This window comes from Enhydra lutris, unplaced genomic scaffold (assembly GCF_002288905.1).
Source record: "Enhydra lutris kenyoni isolate GAN:26980312 unplaced genomic scaffold, ASM228890v2 scaffoldscaffold66, whole genome shotgun sequence".
Classification (NCBI taxonomy): Eukaryota; Metazoa; Chordata; class Mammalia; order Carnivora; family Mustelidae; genus Enhydra; species Enhydra lutris.
In genome coordinates this window covers 17,936,727-17,963,072 of record NW_019154150.1, presented here as the reverse complement: position 1 = coordinate 17,963,072, position 26,346 = coordinate 17,936,727, and positions in this window count along the sequence as shown.

The following is a 26,346-nucleotide window of genomic DNA, read 5'->3' as shown; positions in this document are numbered from 1 at the left end:
TCCTTAAAGACCATCCTGGGAGGCAGTCACAAACACTATCTTCCAGACCCTATTCATGTTTGTGAACCAGCCCAATCTCCTCATAATCAAGCATATGTTTTTGTAGGAAGAAGCGCCATTCTTTATGTTGGCTGTCTGCCATTAAAGCAGAGTATGTGTCATATAAACTCACCAAGGAACTCTAGGCCAAGTGTTCTTGATTTATGAAGTCTTAGATGTGGTCTACAATGAGTTAATTACTCTTGGGAGCATAACGCTATCTTATAGATGAAAGTGGTACTTAAGATGTATTGGTGCTAGTGAAATAACTCACCATAATATAAGATAATTTCTTCTAAGGCTGTGGTCTCTCGGAGTTGAGAAATAATCCCTTTTCTTGGGAAATGGGGATATAAATCGGTGATGGCTTCCATAAGAAATAAAGTTTCTTAAAGCAAGGTTATTTGGAAGTGTAGAAATCAGATGAATGAAGAATAGGAAGGTAGGAGAAAAAATGTGGGATGACAAGTTTAACCAGAAATAAAAGCTGACTATTAAATGAAATTAAGACAACTTGATATCAGAGCAAGGATGGGCAAATGATAGACTAGCAAAACAGAAAGTGCCCCAAACAGACTAATATATATTAAGTTATTAATATATTAATATATATTAATTATTAATTATATCAATTATTATATAATATATTTTAATATAACATATTAATATATTATAATTAATTAATTATATTAATACATATTAAGTTAACTGAATATATGGCAGAGCTAGCACTGCGGATGATTGGGGAAAGGACAAAATTTTAATTAATTATGTCGAGACAATGGGTTTTCCAAAACAAACAAACAAAAAAGAAATTGGGTTTATGTTTCATGTAATTAATTAATTAATACTCAAAAACTAATTCCAAATGAGTTAACTACTTAAAAGTGAAAGGCAAACTTTGAACTTACATCAGAAATATAAACAAAAAAGTTTATGACCTTAGGGGAGAGAAGGCTTTACAAAAGGAAGCAAAAAGCATAGAATTTAAGAAAAATTGGTCAATTCAACTACATTAAAATTGACAGCTTAGTAAAAAACAAGAAACAACAACCAAAAAACAAGAAACAAACCTACAAGCCACAAGGTGAAAGAAGACATTTGCAACAAATGGAATTGACAAAGCTTTCTAATTAAAAATATATTACGGGCCCTTAGGAATCAATAAAAGATAACTTACTATAAAGTGGGCAAAAGATAGAAATGAACATTTTGCAGGAAAGATAACACATAAGACCAATTAAAAGAAAGGTGCTAAATTTTATTTGTAATCAAAAATGCAAAATTAGGGGCACCTGGTTGGCTAAGTGGGTTAGGCCTCTGCCTTCGGCTCAGGTCATGATCTCGGGGTCCTGGGATCGAGTCCCACATCGGCCTCTCTGCTTGGCAGGGAGCCTGCTTTCTCCTCTCTCTCTGCCTGCCTGTCTACCTACTAGTGATCTCTCTCTGTCAAATAAATAAATAAAATCTTTAAGAAAAAAAAAAGCAAAATTAAAACCAGAACAACACGCCAAATTAAATCACTGCATTGGTAAGGAGTAAAGTCTAATTATATCAAGTGTTGACGAGACAGTGACCCAATAAGAAATATTGAACATTGGTGACGGGAACATAAATGAGAAAATCGCTTTGGAAAAACATTTAACGTAATCTAATAAATTTAAACATATGCAGATCCTGTAATCATAGCAATTCTCCCTCTGGACATAACTTTGGCATGCTTTACAAAAATTCATGTAAAATCATCCCTAATAGCATTTTTTATGGCAAAAAAAAAAAAAAACCAACATGGAACCAGCCTAAATCTCTATAGTCTTAATACAAATAAATACACTGTAGTTTATGAACTATAATAAAGCAGTGGGAGCTATAGCTATACTTATCAATAAAAATGAATCTCAAATACATAATACCATATGAAAAAAGATAGAAAAAGACAGAATCACTACAACTTACTATTTTTAAAAATGTTTTTTAAACGGATGAAATGAAATGATATATTGTGCATAGGAAACTACATAAATAAAAAACTATGAGGAAAAACATGGAGAGTGATTAATGACATTCAAGATATTAATTATCTCTAAAAGGAAAGAGTAGGAGGAACCAATCAAGCACAGATACCCAAGGATCTTTAAGGCTGTGTTTTCTTAAGCTGGGTGATTAATTCATAATGTTCATTTTACCGTTATAGTTTAAATTATACATGTATGGTATATGTAAGCTTACCTATGTGATACATTTCAAAATATAAACAACAAAGAAAGTAGATAATTATTCTATCTGATGGCAGGCTTCACATAAGAACTTTCTGATATGTTTGTAAACGAGGAGACTGGACTGGGTTGATTAAGTTTCATTTCCGCGTGACATTCAGATTAACTGTCCTGTGTTAACGCATGAGGAGATTGGTTCCTATTACCAAGCTATAAATAGATAAGTAAAGGTTATTTTGAGAGGACAACAATGCCAGAGATTTGGAATATTTATTTTCAAAGGAGTTCCCTTGGTATTTGCCCTTTCAGGATAACCTGGTCTCAGATATCCCCCAGAAGAGAAGGTCTCCACCCAAGGCCTCACTTTAACCTCACTGGACATGATGGCCCTCCCCGTAACTCATGCCAGCCTTCAACTTATCATTTACTTGTTGTTATTGCTATCCTCACTTTCTTTCCCTTTATTAGACAGAATCGAAATTGAAAGACTATTTCCAGTTCTTCATGCATTCAATAAACAAAGGCCTTCTGAAGCAACACCCATAATTCTTTCAACATATTAAGATCAATTATCACACCAGATCTTTGTCTTAGGGGCTGCGTTTGATGGGACAACATAAAATAGAAATAGTCAGAAGGTATGGAACTGTAAGGACAATGGAAGTGCAAAAAAAATAACTTTTAAAGAACTTTATTGATGATGATTGGTGCACAATAAATTGGAAATGTCTAATGTGTAAAATCTGATGTATTTTGTCACATGTGTCGATCTGTGGAACCAATCCCACAGTCAAGCATTTGCGTCACCCCTAAAGGTTTCCTCATGCTTCCTTTGATCAATCCCTCCCTAGATTCCCTCCGGGCACTCATGAGTCTACATAATTTGCATTCTCTGGAATTTATATAGATTAGTTTGCATTTTTAAGGATTTTATATAGATTCCTACAGCCTTCTCTTTTTTAGGGGATGGGGGAGAGAGTCCAACTTCTTTGTCTCAGCATAAAGATTTTTAAATCCAGCTGTACTGTTTCACGTATCAATAACTCTTTTTTCTTTTCTATTTCTGAGTAGAACTCCACTGTACAGCTATCACGATCTGCTTATCTTTTCAGAGAAAGACATACTATTAACCCAGATAGCCCGGGTCACATTTATAGGAATTATGCAGATGGTCTGGCTTGTGCCTTTATTGATTCATAAAATGACTCCAAATTCTACCTCCCCCCTTTTCTAGCCCCTCTGAGTGTCTTCGGAAGCTGTCTTCTAGTGACTTCTAGGAGCTCACAAACATTTCCATGTCTGTGAAACATCTTACAGTCCCTCCCAGATACAGGGAGCAGTCCACCAGCCACATGGAGGGCAGCACATACCCGAGCTGGATGATGGTTCCCTGTAGATGGGCAAGTTTTACAGTCGGCTTGCGAGGTCCTCAAACCAACCTGCTCACAGAGCTTTTAATGAGCAGCCCTTCGGTTGTCTTTTTTCCCCCTTCCCTTTGTTTTAGGTATTAAATGTAAGGCCGTACATTTAAGTTTACAAGAAATATAAATTTATTTTCCCCTAGTTTTCATATTCTACAGTGGAAATCAATGTATAATTGACTTATGTTGCACCCAGTGACTGAAACTTAAATTTAGTCAATTCAGGGGAGCCTGGGTGGCTCAGTTGGTTAAGCATCTGCCTTCAGCTCAGGTCATGATCCCAGGGTCCTGGGATCGAGCTTTGCCTGTTCAGCAGGGAGTCTGCTACTCCCTCTCCCTCTGCCATTCCCCCTGCTTGTGCGCACTCTGTCTCTCTCTCTCAAAAATAAATAAACAAAATCCTTAAAAAAATGTGGTCAACTCAGTGCATTCACAGTTAAATGTTCTGTTTCACTCATCTTCCCTGTTTTTTTTTTTTTTTTTCTTCTTCTTTGTTACTTCGGCTTGCATCTCCTTTCCATAGGGTGAGTGTGTGCACAGCAGTAACAGTTCCGAGAAGGGGCATCTGGCCTGCGGTTGTCATTGATGCTGACGCCCGCAGAGGTGGCAAGTTTTCCCATCTGGTCTCCAGCTGCCAGTACTCACTGCTTATCCTGCGCCTCTTTGCACTGTCCACGAGACCTCCTCAGTCCCCCACTCTCAAGGCCAGGGAAAACGTAGTTTTTCTTTCTCTTCTGAGGTCGGCTGCCTCAATAGGTTTTAGTATGTCTGTCCCAGACCCATCTGAGATGCAGCAAGAAAATATTTCTTGTCTTGGGACACCTGGGTGGCTCAGTTGGTTAAGCATCTGCCTTTGGCTCAGGGTCCTGGGATCGAGTCCCGAATCAGGCTCTTCGCTCAGCGGGGAGCCTGCTTCTCCCTCTGTCTGCCACTCCCACTGCTTGTGCTCTCTCTCTCTCTCTGACAAATCATTAAAATCTTTAAATATATTTAAAAAAGTATATTTCTTGTCTCACATTTCTGAACTATGAGGGGATATATATGGATCTCTGGAACAGTGCTATTTCCCAGTCTCCTCTGCTCTGCTCACAGGTCCTCAGATTATTTGAAAGTATTGTTCTCTCCTGGGACAAAGGCTGAGGAGCGGTTGACATGAGCTTGGGAGGTCTTCTCAGAAACTGGAATTCTTCTTCTCCTCTGCTGATGAAGGCTTCATTATGTTCTGTGTGTCATGCAAAACTCCTTCTACCCACATTACAAGTTCTAAGGAAAAGCTTCTGGGTCCTCATTCCCATGGGCTTCTCGTATATGGCTCTTCCCAGTCAGTAATACTTACTCTGGCAAGTACAATTCTGGTGTTGCCTTCCTTAAAACATCATCAGAAATTTGCTAATGAAGTAAAACTAAGCTGATTTGAACTTACTGTAGTTGGAGAGGACATCTTTGCAGGACTTCAGAAGCAACTCAGAAGGGAAACTCAGTAGCTGGGTATTTGTGGCACTCTGGGGTCTGGGCTTAAGTGGTCTATAGTGGGTCTCTCAAAACAGGTTAACTGGCTGGAACTGGGCACGGTTTATGTTATAATATTTCACAAGTTGTTGTTGGTCAGGCAATACCTTTGAAGTGTGTGTGGATAGGCACATTTTTGTTTGCTAAGCAAGCTGTTTGCCAAGGTAAGAAGACTGCTGTCTCTGATAAATTGATCTGTAGGAATTTCCTCAAGCAAACAGTGAAGTTATTTATTAGTTTACAGTTTTATCTTTCCTGGGCAAAATTTTCCTGGAAAAAAACTCTAAGTCATGTTGACACAGGTGATCCAAAAGTCTTATGCAAAGGATGTTGACACAGTTCTCAGACTTCACTCCTTAGACCCTAACTTGGACTCACAGTAATTTTTTTTTTTTTTTTTTAGATCTTGTTTATTTATTTAACAGAGGGAGTGAGAGAGAGAGAGAGAGAGCACAAGCAGGGAGAGGGGCAGAGTAAGAGGGAGAAGCAGAGTCTCCATTGAGCAGGGAGCCTGATGTAGGACTCGATCCCTGAGATCATGACCTGAGCCAAAGGCAGACATTTAACTGACGGAGGCACCCAGGTGCTCCTGGACTCACAGTAAATTAAAAAATTATCTTTGCAAGTTATACCCCCTAAAATCCTCAGAAATTCCAGGAAATACCTCTGGGTAATGGAGTATCAGAAAATGATTTTCAGAGATGGTATCTTAAAGGAGGCTCTGAAAAATAAGCAGGATATAAAAACATGGGCAAAAGCAGTGAGGCAATTAGAAAGGGAGATGAGTATGCGTGGGGGCCATGAATGGCGACGTTTGTGAAGAACAATGAGGAGAAGAAGGTCTAGATTTGACGGTGTAGGATTTTTAGTTTTGGTGAACAGATGAAAGCCAGGTTGTGATGAGATTTGAATGCACAATTCAGGAGTCACTAGATGCCTATTTACATATTTGTCACTGCGGCCACCCAAGAACTGCTAAATTCACTGAATTCCTCTCACTTGTGGGCTGTCAAACACCCCTCAGACTGCAAGAAGAGAGTGCCATGCTGTGGGACTGGGGCTCAGGGGATGATTCTTGTCATATAATTAGGAAAAACAATAAGTTCCTTAACACAGTTTCTCGCCCACAAAAGACATTCAGTAAATAGTAGTTGATATTACTATTGCCAGATTGTAGTCAGAGTGATGACATTTTCGTTGACCTGTAATCAGGCGTGCCGGGACAGCTGAATCTTGTGAACACAAAGAACAGAAGCGAAATGAGAAAGACAATTTTGTTAATAGCTGCGTATGCCCTTGAGGGACCAGTGCTGGGCTCTCGTGTCACATTTGGAGCATGAACCTCAGGCCATTGTCTTAAGAAAAAGAAAAGAAAGAGAAAAGAAAAAGAAAAACTAAGTTTATATATCCACTCAGATACAAAGTATCAGAGGAGAGAATTAGAATTTGCAAACCCTCCTAAGGAGAACCCTCACTGACACTTGTATCTTTTCTGTTTGTGGAGGAAACTAGGCAGAAACAGCCTGGAACCTGAGTTTTTCGTGCTTTGTTTTGCTTGTTTTGTTTGATACCACAGAACTGCCCAATCACTGGCAATTGTGATCTAATCAAAGTGTTGAAACGCTGACCAGACAGATTGACTACTCCCACGCTCTGGGGAGACGGTAAGCAAGCGGAGGGCAGAGGCTTGATGGGGGACAGGACATGTCAAGTTCCCCAAGCCCGACATTGTCCTATTGTGGGCTTCGGACCATATTGCTATTTTCTGAGAGACCCAGGGATCCCTAATCCTGCCTCTGTATCAACCTCCTTTCTATGGAAATCCCAAAGGAGCTATATCCACATGAATGATACAAGAAAGGGACCCAAGCTTCCTTTATTAAGAGCTGTGTAAAAATCTAATCCCAGTAGCGGACAACTCCACGTTAAAAGCTGGGTTGCTACCTACAATTTAGGTTGAAGTCTTCCCATCTCTTTCTAAATCGAAATCCTGAGATTCTATACGATTTGGATGGTCATACAGACAAAGGAAATTGAACATACAGGAGAACAATCTGGTCATGTCTGCACTAAATATCATGCTGAAAGTTCCTCACACACCCGTCTGCACCAGGGGGTAAAGAGAAACCTGCACTTCCTTTGCAGGACCCTGTTAAGATGTATATTCTTTCTCTGCTACAAATCATGGCCCCCTAACATTCCATGTCCTGAACAGTTACGCTAGTATTTGCAAGGGACTAGGAAAGAGGTGAGCCCCGGAGCTGGAGAAGAGGTTGAAACATCTTTTCTCCCTCCCAGAGTTTTGGGCATTTACTGAGAAAGGCAGGAGACCCCTGACTGAGAAGGGTGTGGAGCATGTTCCCGGCCATCACCGCACACACCTTCCTTCCTTGTACTCTTTCCCTGTCCAGCCCCAGGCTACTGATGTCCTTACACAAGTGAGCCAGCGACTTAAGTCTGGGTGGAAGGACGTTTCCAAGTGGCAGAGTTTAACCTCTATCAGCAGACTGTATGCCTAGTTTTCTGTGTACCGCATAGCGTCTAACAAGTATCTGTTGCGCAACGCGCATCAATGCTAGCCTGCATGTGTCATCCATTCTTTAAGAGCTCCTGAATCGGGAATCAGGAGTCCCTGTTTGTATCTGCAGGTGCACGCGGCCCGGGTCATCGCTCACATGCTGGGAAGTGAGGCAGATTTCCTAACACTACCCTCCTTCACCTAGATGCCACAAAAGCTAAAATCTCACTTTCCCAGCCTCCTTGGCTCCTAAGCCATGTGACTCAGTTGTGACCCAGGAGAGAATAAGTAGAAGTCAGCTGTCATGTTTTTGGAAAAGGTTTTCCTCCACTGATACAAAGGACAGACTTGAGTTTCACTTCCCCTCCCTCTTCTTCCTGCCTGGAATGCAGAACTTCGTCTAGCACTTGGGCAGACATCTTACACCCCAATCTGCAGCCAAGGCCAAGGGAGTCCTGAATGTCAGCACTGACACCTTTAAGCCACTAAACCAACGCCGGCAACCGCCTATATCTATCCCTATGACCACATGAGAAAAATAAACCCTTAACAGCTTAAGCTAATAGGAGTTTTCAATTACATGAAGCCATTAACATTCCTGAGTGTTACAGAATTTGTCTGGTAAGGAAACAGAAATATCTTGAAACTACATCACCCCAGTGGAAATTCACATCTGAGTTGGAAAATAATCACCATTTTTTCTTTCGGCAATATAAACATTTATAATTCACATCTGCATGATACTTTTCCCAGGTGCTCAAGACAGGGAAGATGAAGAGTAAGGCTGCTCTGGATTTTTACTTGTGATTTCAGGAATAAATACAGAAAAATGATGCTCCGTAGAGAAGAAAAATCTGGGATTCAAATTTCAAGTGTCTGACTTCACTCTGTGCCCAATGCCCCAAGCCATGAAGCTGGCTCACCACTCAGATTTCATGGGCCCAGATGTCAGATTTTGAAAAGTTGCTTTCTTGCAACAGTGGGGCTGTGCACCGTATTTCTTTCGCGTATCTAAATTGTTATCTATGTCTTCCCTAAGAACACAGCAGATTTACTGAAAGTGAAAATTATTAATGAAATAATACATCTTAAAGAGTTCTGGTTTAGCTAAGACAGCTGGACTTAACATTAAAACGCTTCCTATTCATCTAAAGCCTTCTGCTTCTGGGCTGTGGCTATATATTTGTGTCATCTCACAAGCAAAGAATACCAGCTTTGGAGTCAAACAGACTTGAAATTGAATCCTAGGTCTACCATCTGTAGTTGTAAGGGGCGCTAGCAGCTAGTACACAGACTGGTCGGTAAGATGATAACATCATGAGTTCAGTTAACTTAATTTAGTCTCTTCGGGTCTCGGCATTCTCAGTTGGAAGAAAAAAATTACTAATATCTGTCATCAAGGTTGCAGTAAGAAGTAGAGAAATGCACCTGATATATGATATCAGCTATTATTGTTAGGACTTTGTACGTAGCAGAGAAATATTCTCACTTTCTACATGACATCTTGTAGGAAACTTTCACTGGGTCACTTTTTCTGGGAGGGATGGAAAAGGAGGATAAATGAAACCACTACTCCAGGCTTCAGTCCGTGCTCCTAACATCCCTGGGAAGCTGCTTAATCCATTTCGACCAAGAACAATGTAGAAAACAGACATATTCACCAGAGTGAAGATGATCTTTGCAGGGACAAAGGCATTGGCTAGGCTGAAAGTCAGAGGTGGATGGGAGGTCAGAACCAGTTTCTTTGGGAAGTCAGGGCTCTAGAGCTAAGATAGTAAGGAAAAGCCCAGCAGTTCCCTCAAGAGGCCTTATTCTTAATGACACAGAGACAAAACGCAGATGTGTACTCACCCTCCTCCTGCACCACTCTCTGCTCCTCTGTAGATTAAAGGCAGAAACAGCTGCACACTTTGTTAGTTTATTGATCTTGAATAAAGGAATTCTAGGCAAGTTATTTATTTGGTGTTAGTTGTCCAAGAGGTACAGAGTATGTCATAAGAGGATATCTGCCAGATTGTTTCACTGAATTATAAGCCAAGCTGACTCCTTATTCTGACAACCACAGAAAAAGAGTTTCCAATGCTCATAACCAGTCCTAGTAAATATGAAATGCATGAGACAGGTCTATTAGAAAGACAGATAAATACATAGATACATAGATATATAAGCTAGATGATAGATAGATAAGACAGACAGATAGATTGGTTGATTGATTTCAATGAATAGGGAAATTGAGGCTTAGGGATGTGCCTGAGTCCAGAAATTACCCCGAACCAGCTGATGTTTTCCAGAGACTGTGTGGACTTGGGCCAAACCTTGGTTATAGTTTGGGTTCTGCTACTAAATAGTCATGGTTCCTGGAGGTCGCACAGCATTTATAGCTCTCTGCTTCCCCATTTCTAAGATGAATTTACTTGCATTCAGTTGTCATTACCAGATCAAAATGCTAGAGTTCTTTGATTTAAAATGGTAGCCTTGTAAATTCGGCCAAAAAGTGACACCTACATAGCTGTAACACGTTTCCTGGATGCCATCATAACATGCATGGAATCTTGCTGTACGTTACTGGGCTGGGACTGCTGTCTTTTCATGCTCACAGATTTTTCAGTTTTAATATACACCAGTAACGTAGGACTCAAACTTTTCTGGTAGTATATTCCCGTGGGAATGTCTCCTCTACCACAGATTCATTTGCAAGCAGCTACAACACATTATTGATCCTTGGGGTTTATACAAATTGGGGGACTATTAGGCTATTTCACTGGACCCTTTGAATTTTGAATTGAAAAAAAAAAAAACAAAACAACAAAAAAAAAAAAACAGAGGAGCAGATTGCCAGAAACAAGCAGGAAGTCCAGGCGCATACAGTTAAGTTGCACAGACCTGCAGCGCCACCTGTTGGCTGCTGTGTTAATAATCACCCCAGAGTCCTAAACTTCCAGAAGAGAAACAGAGCTCATCTCCAAAATGAAAAACAAGGGAGCAGGGTATGTGGAGATCAAATGGAAGTTCGACTTAAAGCTGAAAAGGAAAAAGGCATCCTTGGAAAATGTGTGGTGCAACTTCATTCCGATGGCAATGCGGTGAATACTATTTCCATCACTTTAGTTTTTAATGAAGCACAAGAGGAAAATGAAAAGTTAGAATGAGAATTTCAGAACCAGACAAGAGTTTACGTAATAGCATAACCTCTCATTGCAGAGATTAAGAAACCAAGATGCTGGGGCATTATATATCCCAGAGCTAATGTGCCTGGGGTGTGGATGTTTGGATTATAACTCACTTCTTCAGATGTTTAGTTCAGGTTCTTTCTGGATGACTTTCTTTAAGAAAAGGCATTTTAAGAGAGCTTTATATTCTCTATTCTTAATAGAATGCTATTGAGAATCAGAGGCAGTTCTCACAATATTACTTATTTAAATTCACAACATTAGGGAAGCAATTTCAGTAATAACCCCTATTTCTAGCTGCCTATCAAAAACATTCGCTAATTGTTACGATGCTTATGGAATCAAAAATTGCCAAAGAACAACTTTTCTTCCCCTTCCTCATCCTTCTCAGCAATTCATTCATTTGCTTCCCACTGTGCCCATGAAAGGCTATGGTTCCCTTGGGACATAGGACTCCTAGGTTGTGGTTTCCTGAGATGCTAATTGTTCATTTGAGACAACCAAGGGCAAATACAGAGATAACTCCCTCTGCTCTTCTATTTGGTCATATTAATGAGGCGTGTCAAAAAGGGATGGAAACAAGTGAGAATTGGGTCATCACAACACGGACAAGTTGTGTCAAGGAAAAAGCTTAGTGAATGGCATCTTGTGCTAATGGGAGAACGCAAGTGCCCAGTAGGGTTCATAAGCACCATGTGGTACAGAAATCATGAAATATCTACCAGGATCAAGAATTTTTTCATACTTTGTAGTTTTCCAAAATGAGAGAAACTTACCTCCATTTTTAATTTATTTATGTTTTAACTAGTGGTTAACAGTATATTCCTTAAAGAGAAATAATGCTTACTTTCCTCTCCTGAGTGTAGTGAAGAGAAAGAAAACACAAGAGACTAGGTCTTGCTTCCTAGTCAGTTTTGAGGGTATGTGGTTAGGAGTAATGGAAGCTCTGGGGAAAAATTGCATCAAATTGGGTCAGTTGAATGCTGTCTAGTGCCGGCAAAGTGGTCTCAAGGACTTGATATTGGAAATGTGTCTGGATCCCCTACCTAATTCTCCATTCAGTCCGTTGCTCAAACTAGAAGGCTGAGGGCTGTCAATAATGCCTCTCTCTCCTTTAACCTCTGTCAATTGCACCACTTCCAAAATATCTCTGAATCTGGCTTTCCCTCTCCATTCCCACTACCACTCCTTAGTACAAGTGACATATTGCATTGCAGCTGCCTCCTAACTAGTCTTTCCTTTCACATCCATTTTCCACACTGTCACCAGCTTTATCTATCTGAAATGCAAATTGAATCATGCCTTGTCTCTGCTTGAAACCACTGAGCAAGGACAAAGTCCAAGCTTCTCAGCATGGAATAGAAGACTTCTCAATTTGGGGAGGAGAAAAAAAAAAAAAAAGACTTCTCAGTTTGGCTCAGATTTTTTATTCAACCTTATTTCCTGGCTCGACACCTCCAGTTTCCTTAAAATTTCAGCTCTTTTTTGCCACACACCTGTCTCTTTGGCATGTCTGTCTGTACTCACAGTTCGTTGCTTCCAACATGTTGTGTCCTTCGCTCTCACCACTGGGAAAATTCTTAATCCTTCAAGGGCCATTTCCATTAACTCTGTCCCTAAGGAGCCTTCTCCTAAATTTTTCAGATGTGGAGGTTCTCTGTCCTGGGTACTCGTACTCTGCTTCCTTATTACTTATATATATTACGGCATGAAGCTTATTGTATCGTAACTCCATGAGCAGTTTGGTCTTCCTTACATAGAACATGAGTTTCCTAATATAAGATCCTGATAGATCTTTTTACAGTTCAAATTTTTATCATACACAGTTCCACAAATGTTCACTGAAGATGAACCATACATATGTCACTGTGCTAAATACTGGAGATGCAAAGATTGGCTAGGAGTGTTATCCATAGTCATCTCACTCATGGTCTGTCTTTTCTGTGTCCAAAGTATAGAAACAGTTGGACAGCAGAGAAGAATTTTGTGTGCTCTTCACAGCTGCACCCCACTGTAATGTGGTGATTCTTTTATATCCCAAAATCAATGGTGAAACATATTGCATGTGTAGTTCTTTCCAGGGCTCTAGTCACTGGATATAACAGATGATATCATTAACATCATCATCTTAATTGTCACGTGTACTGCTTTTTTTAAAAAAATGCATACCATTTTTAAAAACAAGCTTGAAAGCATTGCCCTGTGCACTTGTTACGTGTACACTGTACACCAAGACTTGACAACCACTGAATTCTCATTATATGCTTGTGGGATGAGTAATCATTGGATGGATGGACACATAGGTAAATGGGTTAATGGATAGGCTACTGGAATTATGGGCCTATGGATACAGGAAGGGTGATATGTTTAGAGTGTGTAGGACAGAATACAAAGTAGGAGAGGGTTTCATAGAGAGATCTCCAGAGATCTGCAAAGGGTCCCTCTTGGGACTTCAGCTGGGTACTGACTGATCAGAAGATTTTTGTAAAGAATCCTCCACCCAGAAGAGTTAGAGGAAACAATCCCTGGACCTCATAAAGCGCCAGGAATTCTGTCTATCACCACCAACCAGAGCATAGAACCTCATATCATAATTCATGAGGTATCAGGAATAATACTGAGAAGAGTTTTGCCTCTCATTTCACCTACCAAAACTTGAAAGTTAGCCCTAAATAGATCAATTTGTTTTTAAGTAACTTAACTACATCCAAGAACAATTTCCACAATATTTATCAGAATACCCAAAGGGTAAAATTCACCATGTCTACATCCAAACAAAACTTACCGTGTGTGAAGAAACAGAATAATACAACTAAAATGAGAAGAAAAATAAGCCAATTAAAAATGACCCAGAATCGGGGCGCCTGGATGGCTCAGAGGGTTAAGCCTCTTCCTTTGGCTCAGGTCATGGTCTCAGGGTCCTGGGATTGAGCCCCACATCAAGCTCTCTGCTCCACAGAGAGCCTGCTTCCCCCTCTCTCTCTCTGCCTGCCTCCCTACCTACTTGCGATCTCTCTCTGTGCATCAAATAAATAAAAATAAAATCTTAAAAAAAATGATCCAGAATGATCTAGATGACACATATAATAGTTAATCAACAAGAACATTCTAACAGTTATTATAACTATAATTGCTATCTTTAAGAAACTAGAGAAAAGATTTAATGTGTTAAGAAGAGACATGACGATATATATTTTACAAAGACACAAATCAGACAATCAGACGTCTAAAGATGAAATTTACATTAAGGGTAGATTAGAAATTACAGAAGAAAAGTTTAGTGGACATGAAAAACTAGCAATAGAAACTACCCAAAATGAAACAAAAGGGAAAAAAATACTGAAAAAAGAATGAACAGAGTATTAGTGAGCTGTAGGACAACTTCAGCAGCCTAATACGCATGTAATTGTAATTCATAATAGGAGGGAAGTAGACAAAATATTTGAAGATATAGAGACAAAAAACTTTCTAATGTGATAAAAATTATAAATCCATGGATCCAAAAATCTCAATGAACTTAAAGGACAAAAAATATGAAGAAAATTGAAGCAAGGCATAGTATAATTTATTTGCTTAAAGCCAATGCAAAAGAGAAAATATTGAAAGTTGCTATAAAGCAAAGGAACATTATATACAGAGAGGGGAAAAAAGATAAAGATGACAGCAGATTTCTTAGCAAAGACAATGCAAGATAGAAGACAACTTTATTTTAACATTTTTAAAGTACTGAAAAAAAGTGAAACTTGAATTTTCTTATAATAATTTTTTTTAATTTTTTATTAACATATAATGTATTAGCCCCAGGGATATAGGTCTGTGAATAGCCAGGTTTACACACTTCACAGCACTCACCATAGCACATACCTTCCCCAATGTCCATAACCCAACCACCCTCTCCCTACCCGCCTCCCCTGGCAGTTTTGTGAAATTAAGAGTCTTTTATGTCAAACTTGAATTCTTAACTAACCAAAACTACCTTGCAAAAAATTAAAGTAAAATAAAGACTTTCTCAAACATACCAAAGCTGAAAGAATTCATTTCTAACAGACCTGAATTATAAAAACAAACAAACAACAACAACAACAAAAAACTATGCTAAAGGAAGTTCTTCAAGCAGAAAAAAAGTGATACCAGACAGGAATCTGGATCTATGCTAAAGAGTACATAAATGATAACTACACAGATAAATATAAATGATTTTTGTTGTTATTTAAATTTTTGTAAAAGATAACTAGTGGTTGAAAGCAAAATAATAATGTATTATAAGATTTACAATATTTGTAAAAGTAAAATATCTTACAATAGCAGAAAACCCAGGAGAGGAGAAATGAATATAAAAGGTTCTAGTACAAAAAGAGAAGTGGTATAATATTACTTAAAGATAAACCCTGATAAGTTAAGGATGAAAATTATAAATCCCGAAGCAAACGCTAACATAAACACAAGCTAAAACCAGTAAGCCACAGATGAATGAGAATCATAATTCATCCAAAAGGAGTCAGATATTCTTTTTAAATTAACAAAGAACAGGTGGGACCAAAAGAATACAAATAACAAGCTGATGTTTTTTAACACATCTGTGTTGATAATCACACTAAATATAAATGGTTTACATATCTCAATTAAACATAGAGGTGGTCAGATTGGATACAGACCAAGACCCAACTATAAGCTGCCATATGAACCTCACTTTAAATGGAAAAACACAATAATTCTATGGTAAAAGCATGGGGGAAAAATAGACCATGCTAACATTAATTTAAGAAACCAGAAGAGACAACATAAAGAGAACATAATTCATTAAGAATGTAAAAATCTTAGATGTTTATGCAAATAATAACAAAGCTCCTAAATGCATGAAACAAAAACTGACAAAACTTCAAATAGAAATAGGCAAATCTGCAATTGTAGTTCCAGATTTCAAAAACATTTTCCCAATTAGTGATAGTTAAAATCAGTATGAGTATGGATGTTAATAAAACTCTCAACCATCATGATCTATTTGATATTTATAGATCACTCCAGCCTAAAAATCACAAAATATGCATTCTTTGCAAGCATGCATCAAATATTTAACTACAGACCACATTCTGGACCGTAAAAAGAGTCTCAGGAAATATAAAAGTACTCAATCATACAAAGTATACTCTTTAACGACAATAAAATTAAGTTAGAACTAATAATAGAGGATCTCTGGATAATACTCAAATATTTTAAAATGAAATAATACATTTTTAGATAACCCATAAGTAAAATATAGAATTCAAAAATGAAATTAAAAGATAAGTGAACTAAACAAATAGAAAAACAAGGCATTTCAAAATATGTGGGCTGCAGTGAAAGCAGTAATAGAAATTTACAACACTAAATTCCTATATTTGAAATTAAGGAAGTATCAAATCAATGGCTTCATTTTCTACCTTAAGAAATTGGAATAATAAAAAAATAGAGGTAAAGTAAGGAGAAGAAAGGAAATAACAAATATCAGGAAAGATATCACTGAAACAGGAAACAGAAAAGATAGTAAAGTAAATCAGTGAAACCAAAAGTAGCTTCTCCAAGAACATCAATAAAATTGATAAAATTTCTAGCCAAACTGATTAGGAAAAAAAAAAAAAAAAAAAAGACAGAATACATAAGTGACCAGTATCAGGAATGAGGGAAGTAAAATTACTAACCATTAAAAAGAATAATGAAGGAATATTATAAAAAAGCTTTATGCCAATACATTCAACAACTTGGATAAAATGGATGAATTCCTTGAAAAACACAAACTACTATGCTCAATTAAGATGACGTAGATAATCTGAATAGCTCTACATCTATTAATGAATTGAACTTGTATTTTAAAAAAATCTTCCCAAGGAGAAAACCTCAGGCCCTGATAGCTTTATTGGAGAATTCTTCCAAACATTTAAGGAAGAAATAATATCAATTGTACACAAATTCCTCCAGAAAATTAGGGAATTGAGAATTCTTTTCACCTCATTTTATGAGGTAAGCACTATTACTCAGATATCCAAATTAAGCAAAGATATTATAAGAAAAGAAAAATTTAGACTAATAACACTCATTATCATAAATACAAAGATTGTTAACAATTTATCAAATCAAATTTATCAATATAAAAAGTGAAATAAATCACATTTGTGTAGCAAAGAATTTACCCTTGCCCAAAGAGAGGTTTGGCCTTTACCCCTGATTCCTTAGTGATAATCTTTAAACCCTTAGAATATCCTACCTGATAATAATGCCTTTGCTTACTTGGGGGCCTTGAGTCATGCCAAACAATCTGACAATATGATTTAGGGTGGAGGCTTTTGGTTGTGTGCTATTGGTTCTACCTCTAGAAAGGCTGCAGACTAATGTCAGCCATTTGGGCAATTGATTATACGATAGAGCTCCCAATAAAGAGTATGGACACCAAGGCTGGGGTGAGCTTCCGTAGTGGGCAATGCTCCATGCATATTGCCACACACTGTTGCTGAGAAAGTAATGTCTTCTATTACTGCACTGCTAGACAACTGGGAGATCCATGCTTGAAACTTTCCTGGACTCTGCCCTAGGTCTCTTGCCTTGGCTGATTTTAACCTGCATCCTTTCTTTCTAATAAACCACAACCATGAGTGTAACAGCTTTCAGTGAGGTGTCAATCCTTCTAGAGGGTGGTCTTGGAGCCCTCAGAGTTGCAACTGATGTCAGAAATGAGAATGGTCTTGTGGATAGTTTCTTACTTTACAATGACTAGAAATGGTTAATCCCAGGAATGCAAGATTGATAACACTTGAATATAATTCACCATATTATCAGATTATAAAAGAAAAACACATGATCATTTCAGTAGATCTACAAAATGTATTTGACAAAATCCAAATTCCATTACTGAAAAAAAAAAAACAGAGAGAATTAAGAATGGAAATGACATTCTTCAACCTGATAAAATCTGTGAAAAACACCTATAGGTAACATCCTTTTCAGTAGTAAAACTGAATGCTTTCCAGCTACAATCAGGAGCAAAGGATGCCTGCCCTTATCACTTCTAGTCACTATTGTACTGCAGCTCTAGCTAGTGGAATAAGAGAGAAAGGGAGATGAAGGACATGAAGAGGAAGAAAAATAAAAGATGCCCATATTGGAAGGGAAGAAATGAACTGTCTTATTTGCAAGATAGCATGAGCATCTATGTTGAAACTTAATGAAATATGCAAAATCTCTATGAGAATTAATAGGGAGTTCAGCAGTACTGCAGGGTACAATACCAAGATGAATAATCAACTGCATTTCTATGACAACAAATTGGATATTGAAACAAAAAATTACCATTACAATAACATCAAAATATTAAATACTTGGGAAAAAGTTTGACAAAAAATGTGCAACACCTGTACACTGAAAACTATGAAAAATCACTGACAGAAATTAAGAAAGACTGAAATAGATAGATATGCATGCTCATGAATCAGAAGACATTATCATTAAGATGTCAATTCTCCAAATTGATCTATAGATCTAATGTATTCTCATTGAAAATCATAATAAACATTTTTTAGTAGAAATTGCTAGGTTGATTCTAAAAATCATATGAAAATGCAGTGACCTAGAATAGCAAAATAATATAACCTTGAAAAAGAAAAATTTGGATAATTTACACTACCTGACTCTCCAAGATATTATAATGTAATAATATGTTACATTATTATATCTCTGTGTGTGTATACACACACACACACACACACACACACACACACAATGTAAATTTGGTGTCAACATGGACAAATAAATTAATGGAACAGAATATGAGGTTCAGAATTAAAATTATGTATATGGTCTATTGATTTTCATCAAAGTCACAAAGCAAAATTAGTGGGGAAAGGATAGAGTTTTCAAATAATGGTACTGAATAATTGGGTACCCATATGCAAAATAAATAAATAAAACAACCTTTGATTAATATTTTGATCTATATACAGAAATTAAATCAAAATGGATCATAGACATAGATGTGAAACTTGAAACTATAATACTTCCAGAAGAAAACATAGAAGATGACTTTGTGACTTTGGGTTAGGCAAAGATTTCTTAAAGACAACATCAAAAACATGATCCATTAAAAAAAAAAAAAACTAAATTGACTTCATCAAAACTAAGAATTTCTGAACTCCAAAATACACTATTATGGTAAGGAAAGAGAAATTTAATACTGAAAGAGCATATTCATACATCACATATCTAACAATGGACTTGTATCCAGAATACATAAAGATCTCTCAAAAATTACTAATAAAAACAAACAGCCTAATAAAAAAATAGACAATTTGAACAGACACTTCACCTATAGAAACATATATAAATGTATAAAAATATGCTCAACATAATATTTGCTCATTAGGCAAATGCAAGTCAGAGCATATGAGAAGCCACACATCTATCAAAATCTCTAAAGTTGAAGAAAAGGATCATACCAAATGTTAGTGAGGATGTGGGATAACTGCAGCTCTCACGCATGGCTGATAGGAATGTAAAAATAGTACAACTATTTTAGAAAACAGCTTGGAACTTTCTTAAAAAGTTAAACATCCACCTACCATATAACCCAGCATTTCCACTTCTGGGTTATTTATCCATGAGAAAACAAAGCTTATGCTTGTACACAAATGTTCTTAGTAGTTTTATTTGAGTAGATGCAAATTGGAAACCTAAACACCTATCTAGTGGTACATAAACAATGAATCTTGGAATACTGAAAACATAAAATTAAATTTAAAAAAAAGAGGTGGATGTATAAAAAATTCTGGTTTATCTTTACAATACACTGGAACTATTCAATCAAAAGGAATGGAGTATAGATATTCAACAACAAGGATGAATCTTTACTTATAATGAGTAAAAACAGCCAGACAAATGGAGCACATGCTATGGATCATATTGATATAAAATTTTAGAAAATGCCAAGAGATCCATTGTAACAGAAGTGGTTACTATAAATAACCTCAGTTTTCTGAGGATGGGGAGGGGGCAAAGAGGGCCAGGAGGAAGTATTTTAAGGGCCAGTGAGGAAACTTGCACTTTGTCTTGATTGTACTGATGGTTTCATTAGTACGTACATATGCCAAAACTTGTCAAGTTTTACACTTTGAAGTTGTGCTGCTCATTATGTCAACTACAGCCACACAACACTGTTAAACATTTCTTAATGGGCCCCAAATGTTAATATGTTGCAAGAGCTATGAAGAAAGTAATTGTACATTGAGACAATCATCATAATAAAATTTCAGTTTTATGCAAAAGAAAAATAAAGCTTTGATTATCCGATGGAATTTATGATATCAGCATATAGAACTACCTACTTTGAGTAACCCAAAGATTTCCTCCTATGGATTTCACATTGCTGCATTTCTCCCCTTCTCACACTGTGAATAACTACAAGGTAGGGTAGAATGTTTAGTGTACTGGGCAATAACACAGTGGACCCAGAAGCCAAGATGCTTTGATGCTTCTTCATGCTTCCATGATTTGTTCTCTCCCACGTGCATTGCACCTGCTTAGGGAACAGTTTTGGATCCTTTCCTCTTCTCCCTCTTTGTTTTCTTTCACTTTTCATCTTCAGATTTGCTATGGGCTCTTTCATCTCATCCCTTTATTTTCTCCTGCATTAACACACTCATATGCTTCTATCAGTCTTAACTTCTCTACTTCCTCCATCAAAACTTACTGCTTTCTTTTCTTTTTTTTTTAAGATTTTATTTATTTATTTATTTGACAGACAGAGATCACAGGTAGGCAGAGAAGCAGGCAGAGAGAGAGGAGGAAGCAGGCTCCCCGCGGAGCAGAGAGCCCGATGCGGGGCTCGATCCCAGGACCCTGGGTTCATGACCTGAGCCGAAGGCAGAGGCTTCAACCCACTGAGCCACCCAGGTACCCCGCTTAATGCTATCTTCATGTCAGGGTCAAGAGCTTGTTATTTTCTTTTCATCCTTCAAGTTCATTTCAATAATAGAAATAAAAGTACTCCCATGATATACATTTTTTCTCCAAAGCAAATATAAAACAAAAAATGAAGTTTTCCACAAGGTGATAGCCACACTGTAGTCTATAAATTTTTAATCAATATCCCTAGGGATTTATGTGTGTGTAGTCATACTACATATTATATATTAGATATTTTCATACACTACTGCTGGGAGAGAAAATTCATCAGACAGCTTTGGAAAAAGTATTTCTAGGACTTAGCAAATTTGATGATCATGCATATATGTAACAAAATCTATGCATGAAATGTACATGGCAATATTGTTTTCAGTAGCCTCCTATCAGGAAACAAACCAAATGCCCTTTACCAGTGGGATGGATACAATACTTGTGGCCTTCTTACACAATGCATTTCAGCTATGAATATAAACAAATGCAAACACATCTTACAAATACAATGCAAAAGAAACAAGGCACAAAGGAATATTTACAGTACAATTAGATTCATGTAAAATTCAAAAATAAAATTAAACTATATTGTTTTGGGATATATGTTAGGTAGTAAGTTACCATGAAAAGCAGGGAAGTAATTGATGGGCAATTTAAGATGGTGTTTACTTCTAAGAGAAAGTGAGGGAGCTGAGATTGTTGGCTCTAATGTTCAGTTAATGATGGTATTGGCATTCAATTTAGAAATTTACTAACCTCTTCATTTATGTTTTGTTTACCTTTTAGTATTTGTTTATATTTCACAACAGAAATGTTAAAAGCATCTTACACTATTCAGAAGAGCCTGCTCCTTAAGTTCTTTTAGCTTAGTAATTAATGGTGATTTTCTTTCACACTTACCAGTATTGATTATCAAATGTTTTTGCTAATTTGATAGATAACTAATCTAATCTTCATGAAGTTGGACACCTTCCTATATTTCACCAATAGATACTTGCCCAATAGTAAGTGCTCAACAAATATTTATTAAATAAAACAATTATATCTAACTTACATTTGAATTGGCCTATATTGCTGCAAGTTTGCTTTGATAGTATTACCATAAATTGTTATCTTTACAGGATTTCCTTTTTCTTTCCTATATATTCTGGCAAATGTCCATGATTATTATTCAAAACATGACTTCTATATTTCATTGGAACTGTGTATTTTTGTCTGGGTCAGCCCCTTTTTCTACTGCCCTCTGAAAGACAAGGGTATATTCTCTTTGCTTGGGTGAGAATAGTCACTTTCAAATCGGATCCTCAGCTGATGACTTAGTTCCTATTACAGATTAATCATCCCAGTGGCAGTGGTCTCTATGAGGCACAATCAGATCATATTACAAAGAAAAGTTCATAGCCTACGTAAGTGTGCACACCCATAGATATATTTGCATCATTAGTAAGAACACCAGAGCTTGTTGATCATGGCGAAGACTGTTTTACACACCATACATATATATATATATATATATGGTGTGTGTGTGTGTGTGTGTGTTTGTGTGTGTATACAAGCATATATATATATGTATGTGTGTGTGTATATATATATGCCTTCCACTCCTTTGCTTAGCAAACACGTTAGGTATTTATCTATTTGAATGGAGAAGATATAAAATGACAGATATTATGTATAAAATGAAATCATGTACTCAGATGCTGTTATTTTTTTCTCAACAGATGTTAACTCATGGAAACTTGGTATGTGTATGAAATTGTTTTGGATTCTGAAAAAGAACCCGAGTAGATTAAACATTAACTTTCAACACTGAGTTTGTAATTTTTTAAAGTTTGTCACTATGAAAATACGAAAAGATCAGATAGCATTGCCTTGATGGGAGAGGGTAGTGCTCCTAATTGGATGAATTGGGAAGTAAAAATGCAATAGGGTGAACTAGTTTCAGAGCTGATGTGGTTTTAGCCACCTGTCAAGATTTATTTTCTATCTCATGCCTAAGAATACAAACTTTATGAGCAAACATGTTTTTCCCTGATAGGATCTCAGAATATGAGGCAATCTGGCTTTTACCAGGTTAAACAAAGTTCACTTCTTCAACAAGTTTCACCAAAATTTTGTTACTAGCCAATCTGATTTATATTGAATACTTACTAAATATTTGATTTAAAAATATTTCTCTCTCTCTCTCTTTTAAACTCCTTGTAAGCTTTAAGCTGTTGACAACATCTTTGACCTACTTGGAGACTGGATCTTTTGAGTCCTTGTCATATACTGTCTCTAGATTTCTTTCAGGAACTCTGACCATTTTTCTCTCTTCTCCACAATCTCCTCTTCTGTTTGTTCCTAACACATCATGTCCAGTTTTCTTTCTGTAGTCCTCTGTCTTTCATCCAGACACCCCTCGGCCAATCACTGTATGGCTCTAATTACCCCTACAAGCTCTTCACTCAACCTTTCCTTCACCGCAAGTCTCCAGTGAGCTCCTCAGCAGCCCAAGCCTGTCTTTCTTCTTGTTTTCCTTATCTTAAATTATCTACCTGGTCACCTAAGTCAGGACTCTAGAAGTCATAATCCATTCTTACTTGAATCCCCTAAATCCAATTAATCTATAATTTTTTTTAACTCCAGGTCCAAATAATTTTTCAACTCTTCTTCACCTTACTACCTTTCCACTACTGCCATCGAGCAGGTTCTCATCATTCTTGACTAAACTGTTGGGAGTTTCCCTACCAAGATCTTTGCCTGCTCTAAGCCATCTCCAAAATTTGCTCCCCAAGTACTGCACAGCATAATTCTGATAACGTGTCTCTTTTACCTGAAAATCTTCACTGGGTTTTTCTCCTTTACAAGGTAATGTCCAAACCATTTAATATAGCATACAGAGTCATTCAAGATTTTGCTTGTCTGCATCTGCAGTTTTACTTCTTCACCCTCCCGACTACACACACACACACACACACACACACACACACACACACACCCCACATATAAACACACACACACACACACACACACTTTAAGCATCATACTCTAATGGATTATTTTCATATCTTCCTCATCTTCCCAGGCTATATCATGCTTCCATATTTTGCATGCGTTGTTCATATCTTTGTGCCTCATACCTATCTCAAAAACTTCCCTTCAAAATTCTTTTTCTCAACTACTAAAATTAATCACTTGCTCTATGTTACAATAATGCTTGATACATGTTGCCTGTTACATGATATATTGTGATTTATTTGTTATAGATCTAATATCCCTAAAAAAATTTCCTTGAGAATAGGCATACTTTCTTAGTTGTTCCTAGTTCTCAGCCCACGGGATCTGCTTAAAAATATCTGTAACAGATAGATGAATGAATGAATACATTTATGAAGTATCGATAAGGGAGACAGTAAATTAGGTGATTTATTTATATTATTTTGTTTGATCTGTACTAATATTCAAGGCATTATTAAAGGAGTACTTCATATAAGTTAGGAACGTGAGTTAAGGGCTCAAATAACTGTGTTTGATGTGTGACTGGTTTGGAAGTCACTTGTCAACTATATAACACTGGGCAAGTCACATAATTACTTGGACTCCAGTTTTCTTGTCCCTAAAATGAGAATGATTATACCACCTGTGTTAATTAGGATATGGTTAAATTTCTATAAAAATATATTCTAAAATATGACTTAAACAAGATATACATTCATTTAGCTTTCAGCATTCTTGAAGTGGGCAGTCCTAACTAACCACACTCCACATTTCCATCCACAACACAAGTTTAAACTTGTGATTCTACCTTCCCATTGAGTATTGCTCTTATCCAGCCACATGGTGGAAATTGTGTCAAGGTGATGGTGAAAATCCAAAGCAAGAAATTACCTCTCAAGGAAGTGATGCAGAATTTGCACATAGCAATTCAGCTCTCATTCCTTTGGAGGGAACTTAGTCACATGGTCACCTATTTCTGCAAAACAGACTGGGAAATGTAGCCCCTGTCTGGGTGGCCATAATCCCATTTAAAACTTTATTACTGGAGAAGTAGGAAGGAGAGATATCAGGTGGGCACCTAGAAGTTCATTCCACTACTTCATAATGCTGTTATGAAGATTTAAAATGAACATGTGTGAAATCACTCAAAATAGTGTCTGGCACATAGTGTGCACTCTATAAATATTATCTATGAATATTATTACTTTTACAGCCAAGGAAATTGAGATTTGGGGAGGTTAAATAACTTGCCTTGAGGGTCCACACTAAGTAAGTGGTAGAGTAAGAATCTGAGCTCTGGTTGACCTGAGTGTAAATATTTCCAGCCTTCCTACTGCCTAAAATATGCCGTCCACTTAATGGAGTTTGGGAAAGAGAAAACCAGTTCTGTTTCTTGGACTGTAATTGCATTCATTTTAGTGAATGAATCCTCTGTGTTCTTTCAATAGCTTATTAATACCAATGGGGCTGATGGAGACTCATGGTTCTACCTGACTAATTGTCCCAGAAAATATTTTTAATATGGTCTGAATATTGACAATATCCCCTAAATAAGATTATCAGAAAGGTTGGGGCCAGAATCATCTATAGTCATTATAAGATTAAGAGTTTCCTGCATATATATGTTCAGAGCATTTTATCTATTATATGCAGTAGAGAAGTTAACAAGTTTATCTTGACTTTGAGGAATTCTAAACCATGTTTAAGTTCTTTGGCCAGTGTACAGGGTTGAATGGTAGCCCTTCAAAAAATATGTCCACATCCTAGTCTCTGGAACCTATGAATATGAACTTCTACAAAAATGGTCTTTGCAGGTACAATTTTTCCCTCCCTTCCCCTATGATCCTCCATGGTGGTCATTTGCTATGATGGCTCTGGGAAACTATTAAGTCCTTTAGAAATCTTGGATGCTAGCACTTATCTGGTAAGACATTTGCAAACATCTTCTCCCATTCTGTTGGTTGTCTTCTGGTTTTGTCGACTGTTTGCTGTGCAAAAGCTTTTTATCCTGATGAAGTCCTAATAGTTAATTTTTGCTTTTGTTTCCCTTGCCTCTAGAGGCCTGTCTAGTAAGAAGTTGCTGCAACCAGGGTCACAGATGTTTTTGCCTGTGTTCTCCTCTAGGAGTTTGATGGATTCCTGTCTCACATTTAGGTCTTTCATTCATTCTGAGTTTATTTTGTGTATGGGGTAAGAAAATGGTCCAGTTTCATTCTTTTGCATGTTGCTCTCTAATTTTCCCAACATCATTTGTTGAAGGGACTCCCTTTTTTTCCATTGGATATTCTTTCCTGCTTTGTTGAAGATTGTTGACCATATTTGAGGGTCTATTTCTGGGCTCTCTATTCTGTTCCATTGATCTATGTGTCTGTTTTTGTGCCAGTACCATACTGCCTTGGTGATCACAGCTTTGGAATATAGCTTGAAGTCTGGAATTGTGATGCCACCTGTCTTGACTTTCTTTTTCAACATTCCTCTGGCTATTCAGGGTCTTTCTGGTTCCATAAAATTTTAGGATTCTTTGTCCCAGCTCTATGAAAAATATCAATGGTATTTTGATAAGGATTATATTGAAT